Genomic DNA, 20,228 nt, shown 5'->3' with positions numbered 1-20,228 from the left:
AAATCATCGCAATTGGACCGATAGGTAACATCGTGATAAATGAAGAAAAGATTGAAGTTGTCAATGATTTCCTCTTGCTTTATGCTACTACTAATATTTATAGAAGTAGCAATCAAGAGATCAAAGGTCTGCTTGCATTAGGGAAATCTGTTCCACAAGAACTCTTGAAAGGATTGAAAGGCAAGGATGTTACTTTGAGGCCTAAGGTGCGCCTGACTCAAGCAATGGTACTTTCAACTGCCTCATATGCATGGGAAAGTTGAACATCAAGTAAAGAAGACCAAAGAGGAATCATTGCATTTGAATTTTGCTGTTGGAGAAGAATATTGAAAGTATCATGGACTGCTAGTAGAACAAACTTAATTGTCTTGAAAGAAGGGCCAGAATGCTCGTAAGTGGCAAAGATTGTAAGAGTCCATCTCTAAGTTTCTATTCTTCGACTAAGTAAAAAGATAAGATACTTAAATGCTTATCAGTTTAAAATAGTAAAATTTTATCAGCTTGAGACCATTCAACCGTTTCAGGTTTAACATCTTGATATGTTGATGTTCCAATCTTGTTGTAGGGAAGAGAATGACTGGGATACTTGAGTAATCATGAGATGACATAATTCTAATTCACTTTGCCCCTTAGGAGTTACATTACCTTAAGAAATCACTGATATCAGAACAAATATTCATATCGATGTGAATGAGGTGGGGAGGGGCAGAGTGGAGACCCAAAGCACATCTGTAGACAAGTGTACATCCCCTCACAGAAGGGTCGCAAAGAAGGAACGACCAGCCAGGGTGAAGTATAGCACCGATGGAACATACAATACTCTTCTAGTTCTTTAATGCTTCTTCTCTCCCACTATCATGACCCCAATTCTACCTTACAAATCCCTCTAGACCACAGCATGTACACTGGTACAGATAAGAGCTCTCAACAAAGGGAATCCAGGACAGATAAACTCTCAGGAATGGACTACAATGATCAATGTATAACCGCCCCATCCCCTCCCAAGGGGGAAGGACAACGGAAACGTTGTTGAAGCGAGACAATGGTCAGTGTAAGATATGAAAATAATAATAAGCTATGAACTATCAAGGATTCATGAGGGAGAATGGAAGGGTTGAAAAAAATGAGGAGCTGATATCAAGAGCTCAAGTAGAAAGAAAATGCTTTTAAAAGGATGATGGCAACATATGTAAAAATGTGTTTGACACTATGGATGTAAGTTTTTTAATTTTTTTTCTCCAAGATGTGTGTGTGTGTGTGGGGGGGGGGGGATTAGACCAGCTATCCCGCAATAAGCTGGGTTCGAACTGAGGCGTGCGGATGAAAGGAAAAGAAAGAGCTATGTACAAAGCATGGAATCTGGAGGACTCCAATCTCATGGACTGAAGTCCCAAGTATATTTGAAGCTTGGATTTTATATTTTTCTTACACAGGGAATTGGTCACAAAAACCAACATCAAAGAACTTAAACATTCCTAAACTCTTATCTATGCAAATGTTACTTAACTAGTCACAGTTTCTTAACTTTAGAATAATAAAATCACTAGGTTCAAGGACAATCACACGGATATGCAGGATTCAAGAGAGTCTCAAAGAGATCTTAAATAACTGAGTTATCCCTCAATGTTTTTAGCAGCAAAGTCACAAACAACAGTCATTTTGCAACGCTTATCTGCAGAGACACAGAGGCACAGGGGACTAAATAGTCACCCATTAGCAAACACCTTGATCAGCCAGATGCTTCCTACAAAGACGTATGGATTGTTATAAGAGTTGTAAGAGCCCTAAATGAAATGATTTTTAAAAAATCAGATACTCTCAATTTTCTCCTGCAAACGAGAATGTCTATGTCATGAGGTTATGGAAAATATAAGATTAGTACTTGAGAAAGCTGAAAACACCCTAGGGTATTGGCATTAGAACCAGCCAAGATACGTTGATTAAAAAATCAGTATTATGGTAATATTTTGAATCATATATCCATTATATAACTCCCTGCAAATATATATAGTCTTCGTTACTTCATTTCACTCAATGTCCTGCTTTATTACATAATGCTAGCTAACTACAGTGACATGACTTGGCTGCTCAACTTAGTAAATGAGTCTATGATTTCCACATTAAACATGTCAAAAACCGAGTCACTAAATAGACAAAGTGAATTTGCATGGTATTATTTATATACTGAAATTGTATAGTGGATTTACAATCTGGTATTAAATTACTGTTTCATTATTAAATAACATCAGCATAATGGTCTTAACAAAAATAACATCCAGTGCCTTTTTTAATGAAAAGGAATTATATAATTAAATATAGTAAATAAAATACAAAAAACACCATCTTCAAATTAATTCTGATTCATAACAACCTTAGATAAGTTGCCTAAATTAAAACTCTTTTTTTAAAAAACATTTTATTAGGGACTCATACAATTCTTATCACAATCCATACATATACATACATCAATTGTGTAAAGCACATCTGTACATTCTTTGCCCTCATGAATTTCAAAGCATTTGCTCTTCAAGTAAGCCCTTTGCATCAGGCCTTCTTTTTTATTCCGCTTCCTCCCTGAACCCCCCTCCCCCATGAGCCCTTGATAATTTATAAATTATTATTTTGTCATATCTTGCCAAATTAAAACTCTTTATAGGAGCAGACAACAGCCTCATCTTTCTCCCTCAGAATGGCTTGTAGGTTTGAACCACGAGCCTTGTGACTAGCAGCCCAAGTCCTAAACCACAGCACCACTGGGGTTTTTAAAAGATAGTTTTATAAAATTTGTTCAGTAGATATTCAGCCCACCCCCAGGACATCTTAATTCAGTGGGACTTATTATTGCCAACTTGACCACCTTCAGATTATTGGCTCACCATATAGAATGAACAAGTATTTTTTAAAACATTTTATTAGGGGCTCATACAACTCTTATCACAATCCAAACCTATACATACATCAATTGTATAAAGCACATTTGTACATTTTTTGCTCTAATCATTTTCTTTTTTTTCTTTTTTTACATTTTATTAGGAGCTCATACAACTCTTACCACAATCCACACATATACATATATCAATTGTGTAAAGCACATCCATACATTCTTTGCCCTAATCACTCTCAAAGCATTTGCTCTCCACTTAAGCCCTCTGCATCAGGTCCTCTTTTTTTTCCCCCTTCCTCCCCGCTCCCCCCTCCCTCATGAGCCCTTGATAATCCACAGATAGTTATTTTGTCATATCTTGCCCTATCCGGAGTCTCCCTTCCTCCCCTTCTCTGCCGTCCATCTCCCAGGGAGGAGGTCACATGTGGATCCTTGTAATCAGTTCCCCCTTTCCAACCCACTCACCCTCCACTCTCCCAGCATCGCCCCTCACACCCTTGGTCCTGAAGGTATCGTCCACCCTGGATTCCCTGTGCCTCCAGTTCCCATATGCACCAGTGTACAACCTCTGTCCTATCCAGTCCTGCAAGATAGAATTCAGATCATGGTAGTTGGGGGAGGAAGCATCCAGGATCTGGGGGAAAGCTGTGTTCTTCATCGTTACATCGCACCCTGACTGACCCATCTCCTCTCCTAAACCCCTCTATGAGAGGATCTCCAGTGGCCGACACTTGAGCCTTGGGTCTCCACTCTGCACTTCCCCCTTCATTCACTATGGTATATATATAAAAAAAGAATATATGTATATATATTCTTTTTTTTTTTGCATGATGCCTTGAACAAGTATTTTGAAAGGATACAATTCTGATTTGGATAATTTGTGATTTTTAGCCACTCAATAGTCATCAATTCTGTTTGAATGAGTTCTTGATTTATGTACAGGTTCTCCATGAGTACTAATAAATATTCTGGTATTTCCATTTTTCTCAATGTTACCCATAATTTGTTATAATCTGTAGAGTTGACTGTGTTTTCCTAATCAATGAAACACAGGTAAACATTACTGAGGTATTTCAGCAAAGATCCATCTGACATCAGAAATGCTATCATGTACATTTGAAGAGCTATGATGTACCATTGAAGAGCTGGGGAAACTATCTAGACTATGTTGGAGCTCAGTTCAGAGAATTTTAATGGAAAATTTGGGAATGAGAAGGGTGACTACTGACTGACCAGGATATAGAATGTTGAGTGGAAACATGCGATGCTTTGAGAGAAAAACCCCAAAGAAAACCAGCTTTCTCCTTCCCCAAGGTCATTACTGGTGATGAGACATGGTGTTTTTCTTATGACCCTGAAAGCAAACATCAATCAAGCCAGTGGGAGATGCCATCATCAGTCACCTCACCCCCAAAAAAGCTGGTCAAGTAGAATCAATTATTAAGATGGTGCTCATTTGTTTTTGTTGTGAGGGGGATAGTGCATTTGGAGTTCATTCGCCAGTTCAAACTTCTTATCATGCTTTCTATTTTGAGGTTCTGAAAAGATTGTGTAACAGTATGCAACAAAAAAGACCTACTTAGTGGCAGATGGAGGATTGGTTTTGTTACCATGACAATGCAGCTCCTGCTCATGCAGCCATCTCAGTGCTCCTGTCTTTGGCAAAAAACAGCAAGCCTCTGCTGTCCCATGCACCTTACTCACTTGACCTCACTCTGGGTAACTTCCTTTTCTTTCTGAAAATGCAGAGGGACATGAAGAGACAGCAATTTGATGATATAGAAGAGATGAAGAAAAAATGAGGAAGGTGCTGTCAGCCATCCAGAAATGAGTATGAAAAATGTTTTCAAGGATGGAATTGCAGATTTGACAATGATACTAAGTGTAATGGAGAGTACTTTGAAAGTGATAAGGTTGTTTTGTAAATAAATAAGTAAAATACAGAGCTTCGAAATAAAATTCCAGGGTTTTTTTGAGGGGTACCCCTTATTTCAAATGAGGCTTCCCCAAGTAGATGTTCCTGACTGTCTGAGAGAAGTCTGATCTCAGTTATCCCCTCTCCTATCCACACTTCAAGGAACCCCAGTGGCATAGTCTGCTACATGAAACGTCAGCTGTTTGAACTCCCCATCCACTCTTCAGTCTGCTGCTGTAAAGATTACAGCCTTGGAAACTCTATATGCTCATTGTGAGTTACAATGAGTCCACCTTCATCATTTGGTAACACATAGCATACAGGTAAAGGAATAAATAGACCAACTGTTCACCATGGTTAGGGAGAGTATCTCTCTCATCACTAGGATCTCCAGTGCCTACCACAGTGACTTGCACCTACACAAAATCATTCCAACTCAGGACCACTGAGTTCCGCAGGATTTTTCTAAAGCAGATGGTCATGTCTCTCTCCTGAGGTACTCATAGGTGGATTTGAGACTCTAAACTCTGTGATTAGCAGTTGAGTTTGCTGATCAGTGCATGTACATCACCAGGGACTCCATTTGCCCAGTGTTTAAGTGCTTGACCACTAACCAAAATGGCTGGCAGTTTGAACTCACCCAATGTCCCACAGAACACAGACAGGACAGTCCACCTCCTTAAAGATCACAGCTTTGGAATCCCACTGAGATGCTTCTACTCTGTCTGACAGGTTTCCTGGGAGTTACATGTTGACTTGGCATCATTCAACATGTTTTTTTTTAGTTTTCGTTAGATGCTCAATAAATGTTTACTAGCGAATGAATAAAAATGCAACTTTCTTTTTAAAAATGGAGAGCATTCCCATTTGTATAGGATAGTGGGATCATTTCTAATCTAAGTGAGACATGTTTCTTGGGCTCTGTGCTGTGTCTCATTATTCTTTCTTCTTGGAATCTCCGCCTCTGAGCTTTCCTTTTACCTTTGTATTGGAAAGGTATTTACAATTTACGTGTATTTACAATTTTCTTTCCAAAACTTACCATTTTCATTTTCTCCATCAATATGACATCAGTTAAATGTCTGGCCCTCAGCTTCCTCAAACCCATGAAGTCATCCATTCCACAGGATTGATTGAAGACAAGTTCTGTAAAATGTTAGCATTCTAAAGTAAAAGTGTTTCTCTGATAAAATTAGTTTGGGAAAATAAATTCAATAGGCTCTTTTTCCCTTCTGGAATTTCTTAGTACCTCAAAGCTCCCTTAAACTTCATAATCAGAAAGTTTAGGTATTATCTTCAAATATGTTTGACCATAGAATATTTTTACAAATTTTAACCCATTGCTGTCAAGTCAAAGAAGCCCTATTGGGCACATTAGACTAGCCTGTAGATTTCCCTCATCAATCTTGGTAAATATAAGGCTACGAAAAAAGAGGAAGACCCGCTACTAGAATGATTGACACAGTAGTTGCAACAGTGGGCTCAAACACAGTAACACTTGGGTGGCTGGTGCAGCACCAGACCTGTTTAATTCTGTTGTGCATATTGTTGTTGTTATTGAGTACCACCGAGTCCATTTTGAGTCAAAATTACCCCATGCATAACAGAACAAAACATTGCCTTGTCCTGCACCGTCCTCATAAGCAGTTCTTATGTTTGAGCCTGTAGATACACCCGCTGCGCCTTCATTTTTCTTGAACCTTCCTATTTTTATGTCTTTCTACTCTGACAAGCATGTTATCTTTCTCCAGAGATTGGTCGCTACTGACAATATGTCCAAAGTATGTGACTGAAGTCTCATCATCCTTGCCTTCGAGGAGAGTTCTGGCTATATTTCACCTAGGGTAATTATTTTTTGTTCCTTTGGTAGTCCATGATACTTCTATATTCCTTTCCAGCATCATAATTCATATGCGTTGATTTTCTTCAGTCTTCCTTATTCCATCTTTAACTTTCACGTGCATATGAAGTGAGTAAAAATATCATATCTTGGGTCTGGCACAGCTTAGGCCTCAGTGTAACATGCTTGCATTACAATACTCCAAAGAGGTCTTGTGAAACACGTGGTTTATAGTAGATAAAGCGGAAAGCAACATACAGTACGGCACCTAGAAATCAACACACAGCAAACAGTATGTAAAAACAACACAGAAATTGAGGAAAAACAAGGAAACCAATAAAACCATGAAACCAAAACCGGACAGAAAAATTTAACAATAAATTTTCACATATCAATAATGAAATTGAATATTAAAGCATTAAATGCAGGAGCCAAAAAAGAGTATCAGAGTAGATAACAAATAAAACCCATCAATAGTCTGCCTGTAAAACACACACCTTAGATACAAAGATTAAAAATAGTCTAAGAATCAAAGGATGGAGCAAAAAATTACCAAGCTATTGGTAACAAAAAAAGAAGTCAAGGATGGCAGCATTAATCTCCAGTTAAAAAAGAAAGACTGCAAGGAAAAAAAGACATAAGAGAAAAATAGTGACATTAAAGAAACAGTAGAACCAGAAGATACAACAATAATAAATATATAACCAAGCACCCAATGAAACACACACGAAACAGACAATGCAAAACTCTCAAGGAAAGATGGGTCATCAGGAAAGAAACTCACTAAAGACATAGAACTAAATACACAATTAACAGGGTATTTCCCTGCTGGGGTATGTGAATGGCCAGGGGGTTCTCTCCAAGATAGATACAGACCACTCCACCCATCAGCAGCAGAGTATGCATTCTTTTTCCAGTGCACATGGAATAGTCTCTGGAATTGGCCTATGTTAGGTCACAAAGCAAGCCTTAATAAATTTTAAAATATAGGTATTTTAGTGATATCCAAATGGCTAACAAACATGAGAAAATGCTCATCATGGTCATTAGTCATGCAGGAGCTTCAAATCAAAACATTACACCAATAATAGTTTAATTTATACGAATAGAAAAAAATAAATGCTGAAGACAGTGCAGAGAGATTGGAACTTTCACATACTGCTGGTGGGTCTGTTAATATGTACAAACCGTGTGCAGAGTGGTACCATATGACACAGTAATACCTCAAGATGATGATCATTAGGGTTTTTTTAGGGTTTTTTTTTTAATGTGAGTTAGTACATTTGGAGTTTGTTCCACCAGTTCAGATGGTTAATCAAACTTTCTTTGCAGAGGTTTTGAATGATTGCATAACAGTATGTGGGCCCCTAAAAATGGCATGATTTGTGGCACACAGGGACTGCCACCACAACAATGCACCTGCTCACACAACCATCTTAGTGCACCAGTTTTGGGTAAAAGACAGCATGCCTCTCTTGCCCCATGAATCTTACTCACCTGACTTTGTTCTGTGTATCTTCTTTTTGTTTCCACGAATGTAGAGGAACATTAAAGGACAGCAATTTGATGATATAGAAGAGATGAAGAAAAAACCCACGGAGGAACTGCCAGCCATCCAAACTTTGAAAAATGTTTGCAAGAATGGGATCACAGATTTGACAAATGTATTCATTGTAAGGAAGAGTACTTTAAAGGTGATAGGGTTGTTTTGTAAAAAATAATAAGACACCAATCAATAAATTAATAAAATTAATTATTAATAAATTAAATTATTAATAAATTAATATAATTAATGGGGAAACCATTTTGGGGGTTTTCCCATCTTATTATGCTGAATGAAGTTAGTCATCCACAAAATGGCAAATATTATATGACATCACTGCTATAAAGGTAAAAACCAAGGCAAAGACTTGCATAAGAAAAGGAACAGACCTTGGAAGTTTCCAAGGGAGAAAGGGCAAAGGTGGGAGAGTGAAGAAATAGACTAGAAGGTTGACAGATATTAGCATAGATGAAAAAGAGGATAGATGTCTGTATGAGAGAGAAGATGAATCAAGGAAGGGGAATATATAAATCTGGGGGTGGGCTGATGATTTCAGCTATTGAATGGAGGGTTGATGGTCTGAAATGTAAAACCCTACCTAATTCACAATTTTAAAAATCATTAAAAAACAGGCATTGGGGAGGGAAAACGATAGATCCCAAATTCTCTTTATCTAATATATTTCAATGTAATAAATAACTTTTCACTATTTGTATCCAGGAGCAATGCTACTTGACATTTACATTCCATAAGTCACCCATCGAAATAAGACAGCATTGCCTGCTCTTTTTAATCTTTTTCATTATATTTCTAATTAAAATGAAAGGTTATTAATATTGAATTTGTGATGACTACACCATGCCTAACACATCTAACTTTCTTTACATTTAATAACAGACATGTTTCCTATTCAATTCATTTAGTCTGAAGGCCAACTTTATAATCTTTTTTACGACTTGCATTGCATCATTTTAGACAAACAAAATATCTGGTATTGAGAACTTCTGAAAATAAGTTACTACACAATTGGACAGCACTTGGCTAGCAATTTCTAAGTTTTACATGCTAACATTTATAAACCTTTTATAGAGTCACTAAACAGATGATCATTTAGTGGGTTGAGACAATTGATTCTTTACCTTTCAGGATGTAGTATATTTAGAATAAGCTATTTATTGACAACCCATATCCTTTAATTATGTAAATATGGACAGTTACTTCTGTAACTGAAAATACAATCAAAACAATCAGGTTTAATTAATTGCACTGCATAAATTTCTTTATGTTTATTTCTGCTAAATAACCTTGTTGTTTCTTTTACTAGAGTCAATCTAACTTTCAAATAAGACTTAGTTTTGTATCAGAAAAAAAAAAACCTCCCTATAGGCTAATTGCAGATATCGTGAGGGAACTTGATCTTTTTTCATTCTTTAAATTACAACTCATTTATTTAAAGGAATACTTGTCAAAAGAAAGCTTTAAGTAGTGAGTTTAAAAAGCAGTGTTAAATAATTGAATTGACTGTGATAAAATTGCCTTAGTTTAAATAGACTAGTCTGTTAAATGAATTGTGCTTTTATAGGGTGAGATAAATCTAATGTGAACTCAAGTGATTCCACCAGAAGCACTGGATTTGGCTAGATTCAGGGAAAGTCAAGAGCAGGCAGTTTCAGTAATGCAGTTACATTTCATTTTATTGCATTTATACCTAGTTATGAAACAGCATTGTCTGTCAGGTTAATAACAATGAAATTAAAACGTTTTTAAAAAAAAATCTTATCCACATACTGAACAGTTCAGATGACTTGAAGAGGAAATAGTATATTTGGTTTTTTTCCCTTATGTAGAAAAAAAATAACTTGAGTCTTAATTAAAAACACTAGTATTAGTTTTCATTTTTTAGGTAAAGATTCAATCTGTAAGCCTTCAACAGTGAATAAAATTATGTTGGCATTAAGGCGGTGGCAGGAAATTAATTTTTCAGTTTAAAGTAAATTTGGCAGTATGTTTTCCTGTTGAAAGGATTTTTATAACAGACTATTAAGCCACCATGCAGTCAAAACTATGTAGCAATGCTTGGTTATCACTTCAAAAGGAAAACGTCCCTATAAAATTGTATAGTCTTGATTAGCCTTCTGGTCCTGTTGCATGCTGAAATACATTCTTTGTGCTTAAAAACAGAGAAGCAACTTGACCAAAAAGAGAAAAGGAACTAAAACAAGCACAAACCTACTAATCTATTGTCAATCAATAAAGAATCATGGACTCGACCTAGTTCATATATCGGGTTGGTAATTTCTTTTTGAATTGGCTGAGCATTAGAAATCAATGTCTTTATTACTTCGGTCAATGCTGAAAGAAAGCAGGAGTTATACCATCACTTCACAGAAACCATTGGGCGCCCCTACAATTTAAAAGTTGTATTTTTTTGTATCCAACCTATCCCTTTCCCAGTTTAGTACTATTAGCTGAGAATTAGCTTCTTAACTTAAGGCAAAATTCCTCTGACAATTCATAAATAGCTGATATTTCGGTAGTTCTTTTCAGGTTCTTCTAATGATGCAGTGAAAAGGTAGAAATCACATTCAAGTTCAAAATATGTAACCGATGTTAAATCCCTCTTTTAAAATAATGATCTTGTTTATATATGCAAGCAAAGCTCAAATGCTAATGTAATCTGTACAATTCAAATACATTTTGCAAATCTGATGTTTTTCATTTTAGGGTTTTTTTCCAGTAGATATTTTAGAATTTTTTTCCTGTTTACAGACGTCATATGTTTATTGTAGCAACTCTGCTTAAAAAGCAAAGGAAACGAGTACACAACACTCATGATTTTGCTCATTCATCAACTATTTGTAATAATTTATTGAATGTCTAATATTGAGTCCACCTAGGGTCAGGGCTGATTCAGCGGTAAAATTCTCTCTTTGTGCCAGAGACTCAGTTTAATTACCAGCCAATGCATTGTATGCACAGTTCTTTAAGTAAAGGTTATTATGATGTTATGATGCTGAACAAGTTTCAGTAGCGCCTACAGACTTACAAACTAGAGACGGGAATGTCTAGTTCTGAAAATCAGCCAAAGAAAGCTCTATTGAGCACAATGGTCTAACAAATACAGGAATTGCCCAAGACCAGGCAATGTTTCCTCTCTTTGTGAATAGTTACCAAAAGTCGGGTTTGACTCAATGGCAGCTAATAATAGTAAACTCTCTGTGAGATACATACTTTGTGATTTTGTGGAATTTGTAGTTTACTAGAGTTGAACAGATACTCAAAAGACAGTCACACATATAACTTAACTACTATGGAAAAGGAATGTAGGGTTCCCTAAGATTGATAAGGTGTTGAATATTCCAGGGTGTGTAGAGTGGTAGGGTGTTCAAAGAATGTGCGCTTTCAGCTAGTAATGGAAGGAGAAAGAGAAGTGGTACGTGGCAAAAGAGTATTCTGGATGGAAGGGGACAGAATTTGAGGTTAGGATATCATTGACATTGTTACCAGGAGGAACTGGAGACTTTAAGCTCCCCCTTTCTTGGTTGTCATGCATAAAGGAAAGTATTCAGAATAGAGATAGAAAGAAGGTAAGTATTGAGTGAGTGAGTGAGTGAGTGAGTGAGTGAGTGAGTGAGTGAGTGAGTGAGTGAATGAGTGAGTGACTACAATAAAGGGCTACGTCTCACACAAGTGTGCAGACAGTGTCACCTCAGTTAGCTTCAGAGTACCCTGCTTGATGGAAATACAAGTTCTTTTATATTGGTGATGGTGGACCTTCTGATATTGGCTGGCTCTTTAAAGCGTGCCTTCTCTTTGAAAAGGTTGCTTCTGACCCCCCAAGTTCATGCAATGTCCTTGTCTTCTGGCCAGACCCAAGTTTCAGTTCAGCCATTGGGGGGCTGCGCACATATTCAGTCCATGCCATTTTATTTCCTTCCGTTCCTCCCTGTGTTGGGAATCTCTTTCCTTTGGAAAACTATTGATAAAGTATTTGTGCCTCCCCCTCCTTCTGTACTTCCATTGTTCCACCTTCCCTCCTTCCCCTACATCTCTACCTAACAACACAATCCAGAAACAGAAGCCCAAAGTATAAGAGGGAAATAAGCAAAAACAAAAGCAAAATAATTGGAATAGTAGATATAAACCAGATCATAGGAAGCTCCGCCCCCGCGGCCCGGATCCCACCCCTGTGCGTGGAGGACCCCATAAACTCCATGATTCTGTAGCAGCCCCTGGAGTGAACCCTCCCCCCCCCACCCCGTCGGACCCAGCGGGACCTCCGAGTCACCTCAGGGGCGACCCTGAGCTTGGGCGTGAGGGAGCCCATGAGCCAGCAGTTCCTGTCAGAGGACAACATGACCACCCACTTTTCTCAACTCAGCCTGCATAACGACCATCCCTATTGCTGCCCCCCCAGGGCCTTACCCTCAGCCCTGCCCGCACTCAGGAATCCTTGCTCTGAACTGCTCCTGTGGCGCTACCCTGGCAACCTCATCCCAGAGGCCCTCCGACTGCTGAGGTTGGGGGACCCTCCCAGCCTCCACTATCTCAATACTCCTGCTGCGGACATGATGGAACTCTGAGCGCTGGGGGAGCTGTGTCCTGTCCCCTTCCCATACGGGAGACTACACTCCACAAAGGACAGGCCACCCTGCGTCTTCAGTTTTCACAGTTCATCAGGCCACTAGGCACCGGACTTTCCTTCCCCCACCAACTTGGATGCTTAGGACAGCGTCCTGAGTAGGCGGATCTGGGAGCCATCGGATGCACTGAATAAAGACACAAAGATGAAAGAAAAAAAACAAAAAACCCCAGATCATATGTTACTGTTTTGGGTAGGTGCTGCTGACTTGCTCAGACCTGTAGCAGCTCTATATACAATAGAACAAGACATTGCCCGGCCCTGTGTCTTCCTCACAATTCTTGCCATGTTTGATTCCATTGCAGTTGCTAATATATTCATCCATATCTGTGGAGGTGTTCCTCTTTTTCAGCAATCACCTACTTTTCCATGCATGAATTTTCCAAGCATGGTGTCTTACTCCTGGGACTAATGTTTCCAATGTACAAAAGACAAAGTCTTTCCATCATTGCTTCTAAGAATTGTACTTTTTCCAATAAAGATTTGTGTCTTTTTCTGGCATTACATGGAGTTTTCAATATTCTTCACCAATACCATAGTTTAAATTCATCATGCCGTCTCCATTTTTCCTTATTCGTTGTCCAGCTTTTCCATGCATGGAAGGTGAATGAAAATACCATGTCTTGTGTCAGGCACACCTTAGATTTCAATGTGCCATAGTTTCTTTCCAATACTTTACAGAGGACTTTTGCAGTAGATTTGGCCAACACAATAAGTCAATTGATTTTTTGACAGCTATTTCTATAACCGTTGATTGTGGAGCCATGTAAAATGAAATCCTGGACAACTTCAACCTTTTCTCTGTTATCATGATATCGTTCATTGGCCTGGTTATGAGGATTTTTGTTTTCTTTATATTGGGTTTTAATCCATACTGAAGCATTGTTGCAATCCATACTCAAAGTCAACTTTTGATCTCTAGCAGCAAGGGCCTCAAATTCTTCACATTTTCAGCAAGCAAGGTTATGTTATCTGCATATTACAAGTTATTCATGAATCTTCCTCCAATCCTCTTGCTTCATTCTCCATATAGCCTACTTTCTTGGATTATTTGCTTATCATATAGGTTCAAGAAGTATGGTAAGAGGCTACATGCCTAGCCTACACCTTTCCTGATTTAAAACCCATCAGTAGCCCGTTGTTCTATTTGAATAACTGCCTCTTGATTTATGCACTTTCCTTTTCTTCACAATGCTGCCCGTAGTTCATTATGATCCATACAATCAATGCCTTTGCATAGTCAATAAAACAAAAGTAAACAACTTTTTAGTTTTCTCTGCTTTCAGCCAAGTTCCCTCTTACATCAGCAATAACATCCTTTGTACCATTTCCTTTTCTGAATTGGGCTTGAATTTCTGGCAGCTCTCAGTCAAAGTACTGTACTGTTTTAAAAAATTGCCTTCCGCATAATTTTACTTGCATGTGATATTAATTGTATTGTTTTTTCTGCATTTTGTTGGATTGTTTTTCTTTGGAATGGGCATAAATATGAATCTCTTCTACTCAGCCAAGTAGCTGCCTTCCAAATTTCTTAGCATTGATTCGTAAGCAAATCCAGTGCTCCACCAGTTTGTTGAAACACATCGATTAGTGTCCCATAAATTCTTGGAACTTTGTTTTTTCATCAATGCCTTTAGGTCAGTTTTGACTTCTTCCAGCAATATCATTTCTAGACCATGGTACCTCTTATATTGTTTTAAGGATGTTGAACTACATGTTAAGAATCCCAGGAATTTAAAAAAATCAGTATTTTATATCAGTTAAATGTTGCTTCCAGTATCCATCTGTTATTTTCATACCATACTAGCTTGTCTGTAGCTAAGATGCTGGAAGTAATGCTTGTGGTATATGATACCAGCAGGGTCATCGTGATGAAAAAGCTTTTAGCAGAGCTTCCAAATGAAACTAAGGAATAAAAACATGGAGAACTGACTGAAAATTAGCTAGTGGAAGCCTTATAGATTACAAAAGAATATTGCACAATGAAGAATTAAAATATGAGCCCCATAGATTGAAAGGTACTCAAAACACTTAGTGGACAAGATAATGGACTTGAACATAGCAAAAGTTGTTGTCTGAGTCTTGAGTTATATGATTGTTCATTTTGGGTCTTCTGATGCCTGATACCTGATCCCATCAACACTATGTGAGCACACAGGCCGGTATGCTTCTTCCATGTGGTTTTTGTTGCTTCCTTGCTCGAGTGCCACATGTTTAACTTCAAGCCTTTAAGACCCCAGACACTATATCTTGTAATAGCTGGGCATCATCAGCTTTCTTCACCATATTTGCTTATGCACCATTTTGACTTCAGCAATCGTGTCGGGAAGATGAGCATCATAGAAAGCCAGGTTGTTAGAACAGATTGTTCTTGTGTTGATGGAAGACTTAAGTAGAGGACCAACGTCTGTCTACTACCTTGATACATATAAATATATGTACATAACCCATCTCCTTATCATTATATATTAATATGTTTACATATATGCATGCCTATATTTATACTTCTATAAATGTTGGGGTTTTTTTGCCTCCTAGCTCTTTCAACTATTTCCTTTTACTTTCCTCCTGTCCCACTATCATGTTCCACCTTCATTCAGCTCTCAGTAATTCCTCTAAGCTACATTCCACTTGGTCAAACACCACTAGGAATTCTACACCCTCCTCACCATTAATTTTAGACCTCTTGTATCCTTGTCCCTGGATTAGTTGGCTACCTTCTCCCTTTCACCCCTTCCCCTCTCCCCTGTATGACCTGAACCATTGATCTTATTTTCTCCCCAGGATGGTTATCTTGCATATCTTATATCAATAGACATGAAAAATGGGGAAAAGGGGGCACCTATAAATAGTTCCAGGTGTGACAGCTGACCCCCATCTTTTTATTTTTCAATCAAGTCCGATGAGGTGCCAAGCCCTGCCCTCTGAGTCTGAAGTTTATTTTGGGGATTCATTGTGGACTTCATTGCTTTGCTCCACTTGCTGCTCTGTTGGGCTTCCTTCATGCTTCACCCTGGTGTGTGTGGGGGGGGGGGCGAAGGGGAAGTCAAACCAGACACAATTCCAACGCTGTGTCTCCAGTTCTGTCCCCTGCAAGGCTGTGGGTCAGTGAGGGGACATCATGACTCCTGGTGGAGCCACCCGAGTGTCCCTCTCTGTGCCGTGGCTGCTCTGAGCAGGAGGGTCGTCCTACGGGGCTTGGTGGACCAGGATACAGTCTACTCGCTCTCTCTCTCTCTTTCGCACTGAGTTTGCTCCCATGTGGTCTGGGCAACCCCTCTACTCTCCCCGGGATGTATCTTCAGTGTTGTCGTCTATAATGCAATGTTCTGGGGAGGGGGATGATGTAGCTGGAATTGGGGCCAGCCCTGCAGACCTCTTTGTTAGTTTGCTGCTCTATGCCAGCATGTTGTCCTCAAGCCTTGGCGTACCAGGTTGAGGTCTGGTCCCTTTCTCCCTTTCCCAAGGAGACATAAACAATACACTCCCATTAAGAATTAACAGGGTTAGTGCCCTGTTGCCCCTCTAGCCTCATCTTCTTTTTTTTCCATTCCTTTTAGTTGGCTGCCATATGCATCCCTGGACTGGGGCTGACCCCTGCCATAGTACCTGGGCTTTGTTCTGGGAATTTATGCATCTAGTGGCTTTCCCCTATGCTTCTTGTGCCTTTTGCAATTACCTCAGTGGACACATGTTGTACTTGTTCCTTTTTGCTTGGCTTACTTTGCTTAGCATAATTTTCTCCAATTCTTCCCTTGTGGTGATGTGCTTCATGTATTCATCACTGATTTATATGGATGAGTAGTACTCCATTGTATTATGTACCAGATTTTTAACCCATTCGTCCATTGATGGAAATTTAAGTTTTTTCCAACTCTGCAATTGTGAACTGCACCATGATCAACACTGGAGTGCAGATGGCTAGCTGCGGTCTGTTTTTTATTTCTTCTGGGTATCTTCTGCCTAGTGCGGATATTGCTGGCTCATACAGTAGCTTGATTTCCGTTTGTTTTATGTATTTCCAAATCTATTTTGATAAGGGCTGCACACATCTACAAGTCCACAAGCAGCGGATGTGAGTTTCTATCTCACCACAGCCCATTAACACTTGCTTTTTGATTTTTTTAAAAAATTGGGCTATCTTTGAGGGTGTTAGGTGTTATCTTATAGTTGCTTTTATTTGCATCTTCCTTATGTCTAATGATCGAGAACAGTTTTTCATATGTTCATTGGCTGTTCAGGTTTCCACCCTTGTGAAACTTCAGATCCTTTGCCCACCTCCTTAATGAGCTATTTTTTTTCTTATTTGCCAGTCTAGGAACACTATTATTACTCTCTGTGTGAGTTATTTTGGTGTATACAGGTGTATTATCTTCAGTATAGCCCAATTGTCAATTTGTGCTCCTCTGTGTTTGTGCCCTTCCCTATTTCCAATAGCCTATGTATTTCACTGCACCAAAGTTTTAGGTTTGTCCCAATTCCCTCATTAATGGCTCTAATACTTTGGGGTTTTACCTGGATGTCAGTGATCCATCTTGAGTTTAGTCTTGCGCATGAATTGATGTAAGGGTCTTGCTTCATTTTTCAGCAGATAGATATCAAGTTTTTCCATTGTTGAAGAGGGTATCTACTTCTCATTTGATATTTTTCAGATCCTTATAAAAGATCAGTCATCTGTATGCTGATTATTTTATTTCTGCATTTTCAGAAAGGCTTTCCTTTGGTCTGCATATCTGTCATTATATCAGTATTATGCTGGCTGTTTTGACCACTATGGCTGTTAACCTGCTAAAGTCAGGTAAAGCAAGTCCTCAGACTTCGATCTTCTGCTTGAGGAGATCTCTGTTAATTCTGGCCTTCTACCCTCTCCATATGAATTTGGTAGTCATTTTTTCCAATTTTTGGAAGAAAGATGTTGGTATTTGAAAGAGAAAAGTATTAACTTATATAGTGTCTTGAGCAGGACTGACATCTTTACTATATTAAATCTTCCAATCCATGAGTATTGGATTTTCATCCATTTGTGGAGACTACTCTTAGTTTTTTGTAATAGTTTTCTTCATACAAATCTTTTCGTTTTATTGGTTAGGTGTATCTCTAGATATTACAATTTTTGCTCAGTTGTTGTGAAGGGTACTACTTTTCTTTATCTCCCCTTCTGTGGTTTTATCTGATGTGTATAGAAGTCCAATAGACTTCTGTTTGTTGATCATGGATCTTGCCACTCGGCCAAATTCCCCTAGCCCTTCCAGTGCTCCTCCTGTGTAACTTTTGCAGTTTTCCACTATAAAAAGATATAATCTGCAAATAACAATAGCTTCACCTCTTTTTCCCTTAGACAAATACCTATTATGTAGTTTGCTGGCCTATGTTGTTAGCTAGGACCTCCAGTATGATGTTAAATAAAAGTGGGGACAAGGGGTATCCTTGTCTGGGCTTTTTCAATGGAACTCTTTTAGTCTTTTCTCCAATGACTATCATGTTGCCTGTTAGTTTTTCATAGATAGCTTTTATTATATTGAGGATTTTTCCTTCCATTCCTGTCTTATTGAGTGTACCAAACAGGCATGGGTGTTGGATGTTGGCAAATGCCTTTTCTGTATCTATCGATATTATCATGTGGCTCATCCTTTTTCTTGTAAGTGTGGCAAATAATGAATCAGTCTTGCATCCCTGGGATGTATCCCATTTGATCATGGGGAATTATTCATTTTATATAATTTTGTTTCCTGTTGGTTAGTATTTTGTTACGGATTTTTGCATTGATGTCCATTAGAGATATTGGTCTGTAATGCCAGAGGTTTTATGCTAGCACATCAATCATAAATCTCTCTTCCTTTTTCTCTAAAAAATTTTTATTTAATAATTTTATTGGAGCTCCTACATCTATTATCACTATCCATACATTCATTCATTGTATCAAGTATATTTGCATGTATGCTGCCATCATCACTTTCAAAATATTTCCTTTCTACTTGAGCCCTTGGTATCAGTTTCTCATTTTCCCCATCTTTCAACTACCCGCACTCCCTCATAAGCCCTTGATAAGTCACAGATAATTATTTTTATATTTTACATCATCCCTTGTCGCACGTCATCCCCCCCCCACACACACAGACACACATACAAACAACCCACAGATAAGAAAGGGAGGTAGGAAAATACCCATCACAAAAGGTACAAGATGACATCACAGACGTATATAAACTGAATATCAATGGTCTGAGCTCAGGCATTAAAAGGCAACAGACTGGCTTAAAAAACATAACTAATTGATCTGCCGCTTACAGGAGACACATCTCAAGCTTACAAACAAAAGCAGGCTGAAAATTAAAGTATGGAGAAAGCTATACCAAGCAAATGGCAATTCAAAAAAGCTGTGGTAGAAAGCTAACAAAATTTATCTCAAGTTACAAGCCATAACAAGAGACAAGTAAGGGCACTATATAATGCTCAAGAGAACAGAAGACCAAGAACCAGTGATAATAATAAATATATACATGCCCAAAGAGAGATCCAGGAAATTCATAAATCAAACACTAAAAAAGATCAAAAAAGAAATCACAGGCTCAACAATTATATTAATACATCACCCTTTAATACATCACCCTCTTAAAAATACAGATCCAGGGAAAGAAATTTAACAAGGAGGCTACAGATGTAAATAGCATGATTGGCTGACTTGACCTGATAGATATTTTCAGATGTTTCCACCCAAATGCAAAAAAAAATCACATTCTTTTAAAGTTCACATGGCACATACTCAAAAATAGACTGCATGCTGGGACACAAATTGAACTTGTGCAACTTCTGGCACATAGAGATTATACAGACTTCTCTCACACACGCAATACCATAAGGCCATAAATCAACAAAAGGATGATGAAGAAAACAAGGGTTAACAGTTGTAGGGTAAAAAATTTTAATAACTACATGATAATGATTAATGCAGAAAAAGCATTCAACATCCAACAACCATCCCTGTTTAGTACAAGAAGATAGGAATGGGAGGAAAATTCCTCAATATTATACAAGCTGTATATGGAAAACCAACAGCCAACATGGTAATCAATGGAGGAAATATTAAAACAATTCCACTGAAAAAGGGAATCAGACGAGGATGCCCCTGTCGTCACTCCTATTTAACATCGTACTAGCTAACAACATAAGACAAGGAAAAGACATCAAAGGTATTCGTCTTGGGAAGGAAATGGCAAAACTATTGTTATTCACAGATGATATGATTTTATATATTGAAAATTCGCTCTTCCTTTTTTCATGTAGGTATTTATTACTATCAAAATTTCATTGATAACTGCTTTGATGTTTCCCAAAGGTTTTATTACATTGTATTCTCATAGGTTTCTAAAAACTTCATAATTTCAACTCTGATTTGGGGCAGTA

The 20,228-nt window shown here is 38.2% G+C and overlaps 1 pseudogene; it reads left to right on the top strand.

The window, feature by feature from the left end:
- Window positions 1–12,503: 12,503 nt before the first annotated feature.
- On the top strand, window positions 12,504–12,765 carry LOC142453008 (host cell factor C1 regulator 1 pseudogene; annotated as a pseudogene).
- The last annotated feature ends 7,463 nt before the right edge of the window (window positions 12,766–20,228 follow it).

Source organism: Tenrec ecaudatus, chromosome 7 (assembly GCF_050624435.1).
Source record: "Tenrec ecaudatus isolate mTenEca1 chromosome 7, mTenEca1.hap1, whole genome shotgun sequence".
NCBI lineage: Eukaryota > Metazoa > Chordata > Mammalia > Afrosoricida > Tenrecidae > Tenrec > Tenrec ecaudatus.
The sequence above is the reverse complement of the archived record's forward strand: the minus strand, read 5'-3'. Positions and strand labels throughout refer to the sequence as shown.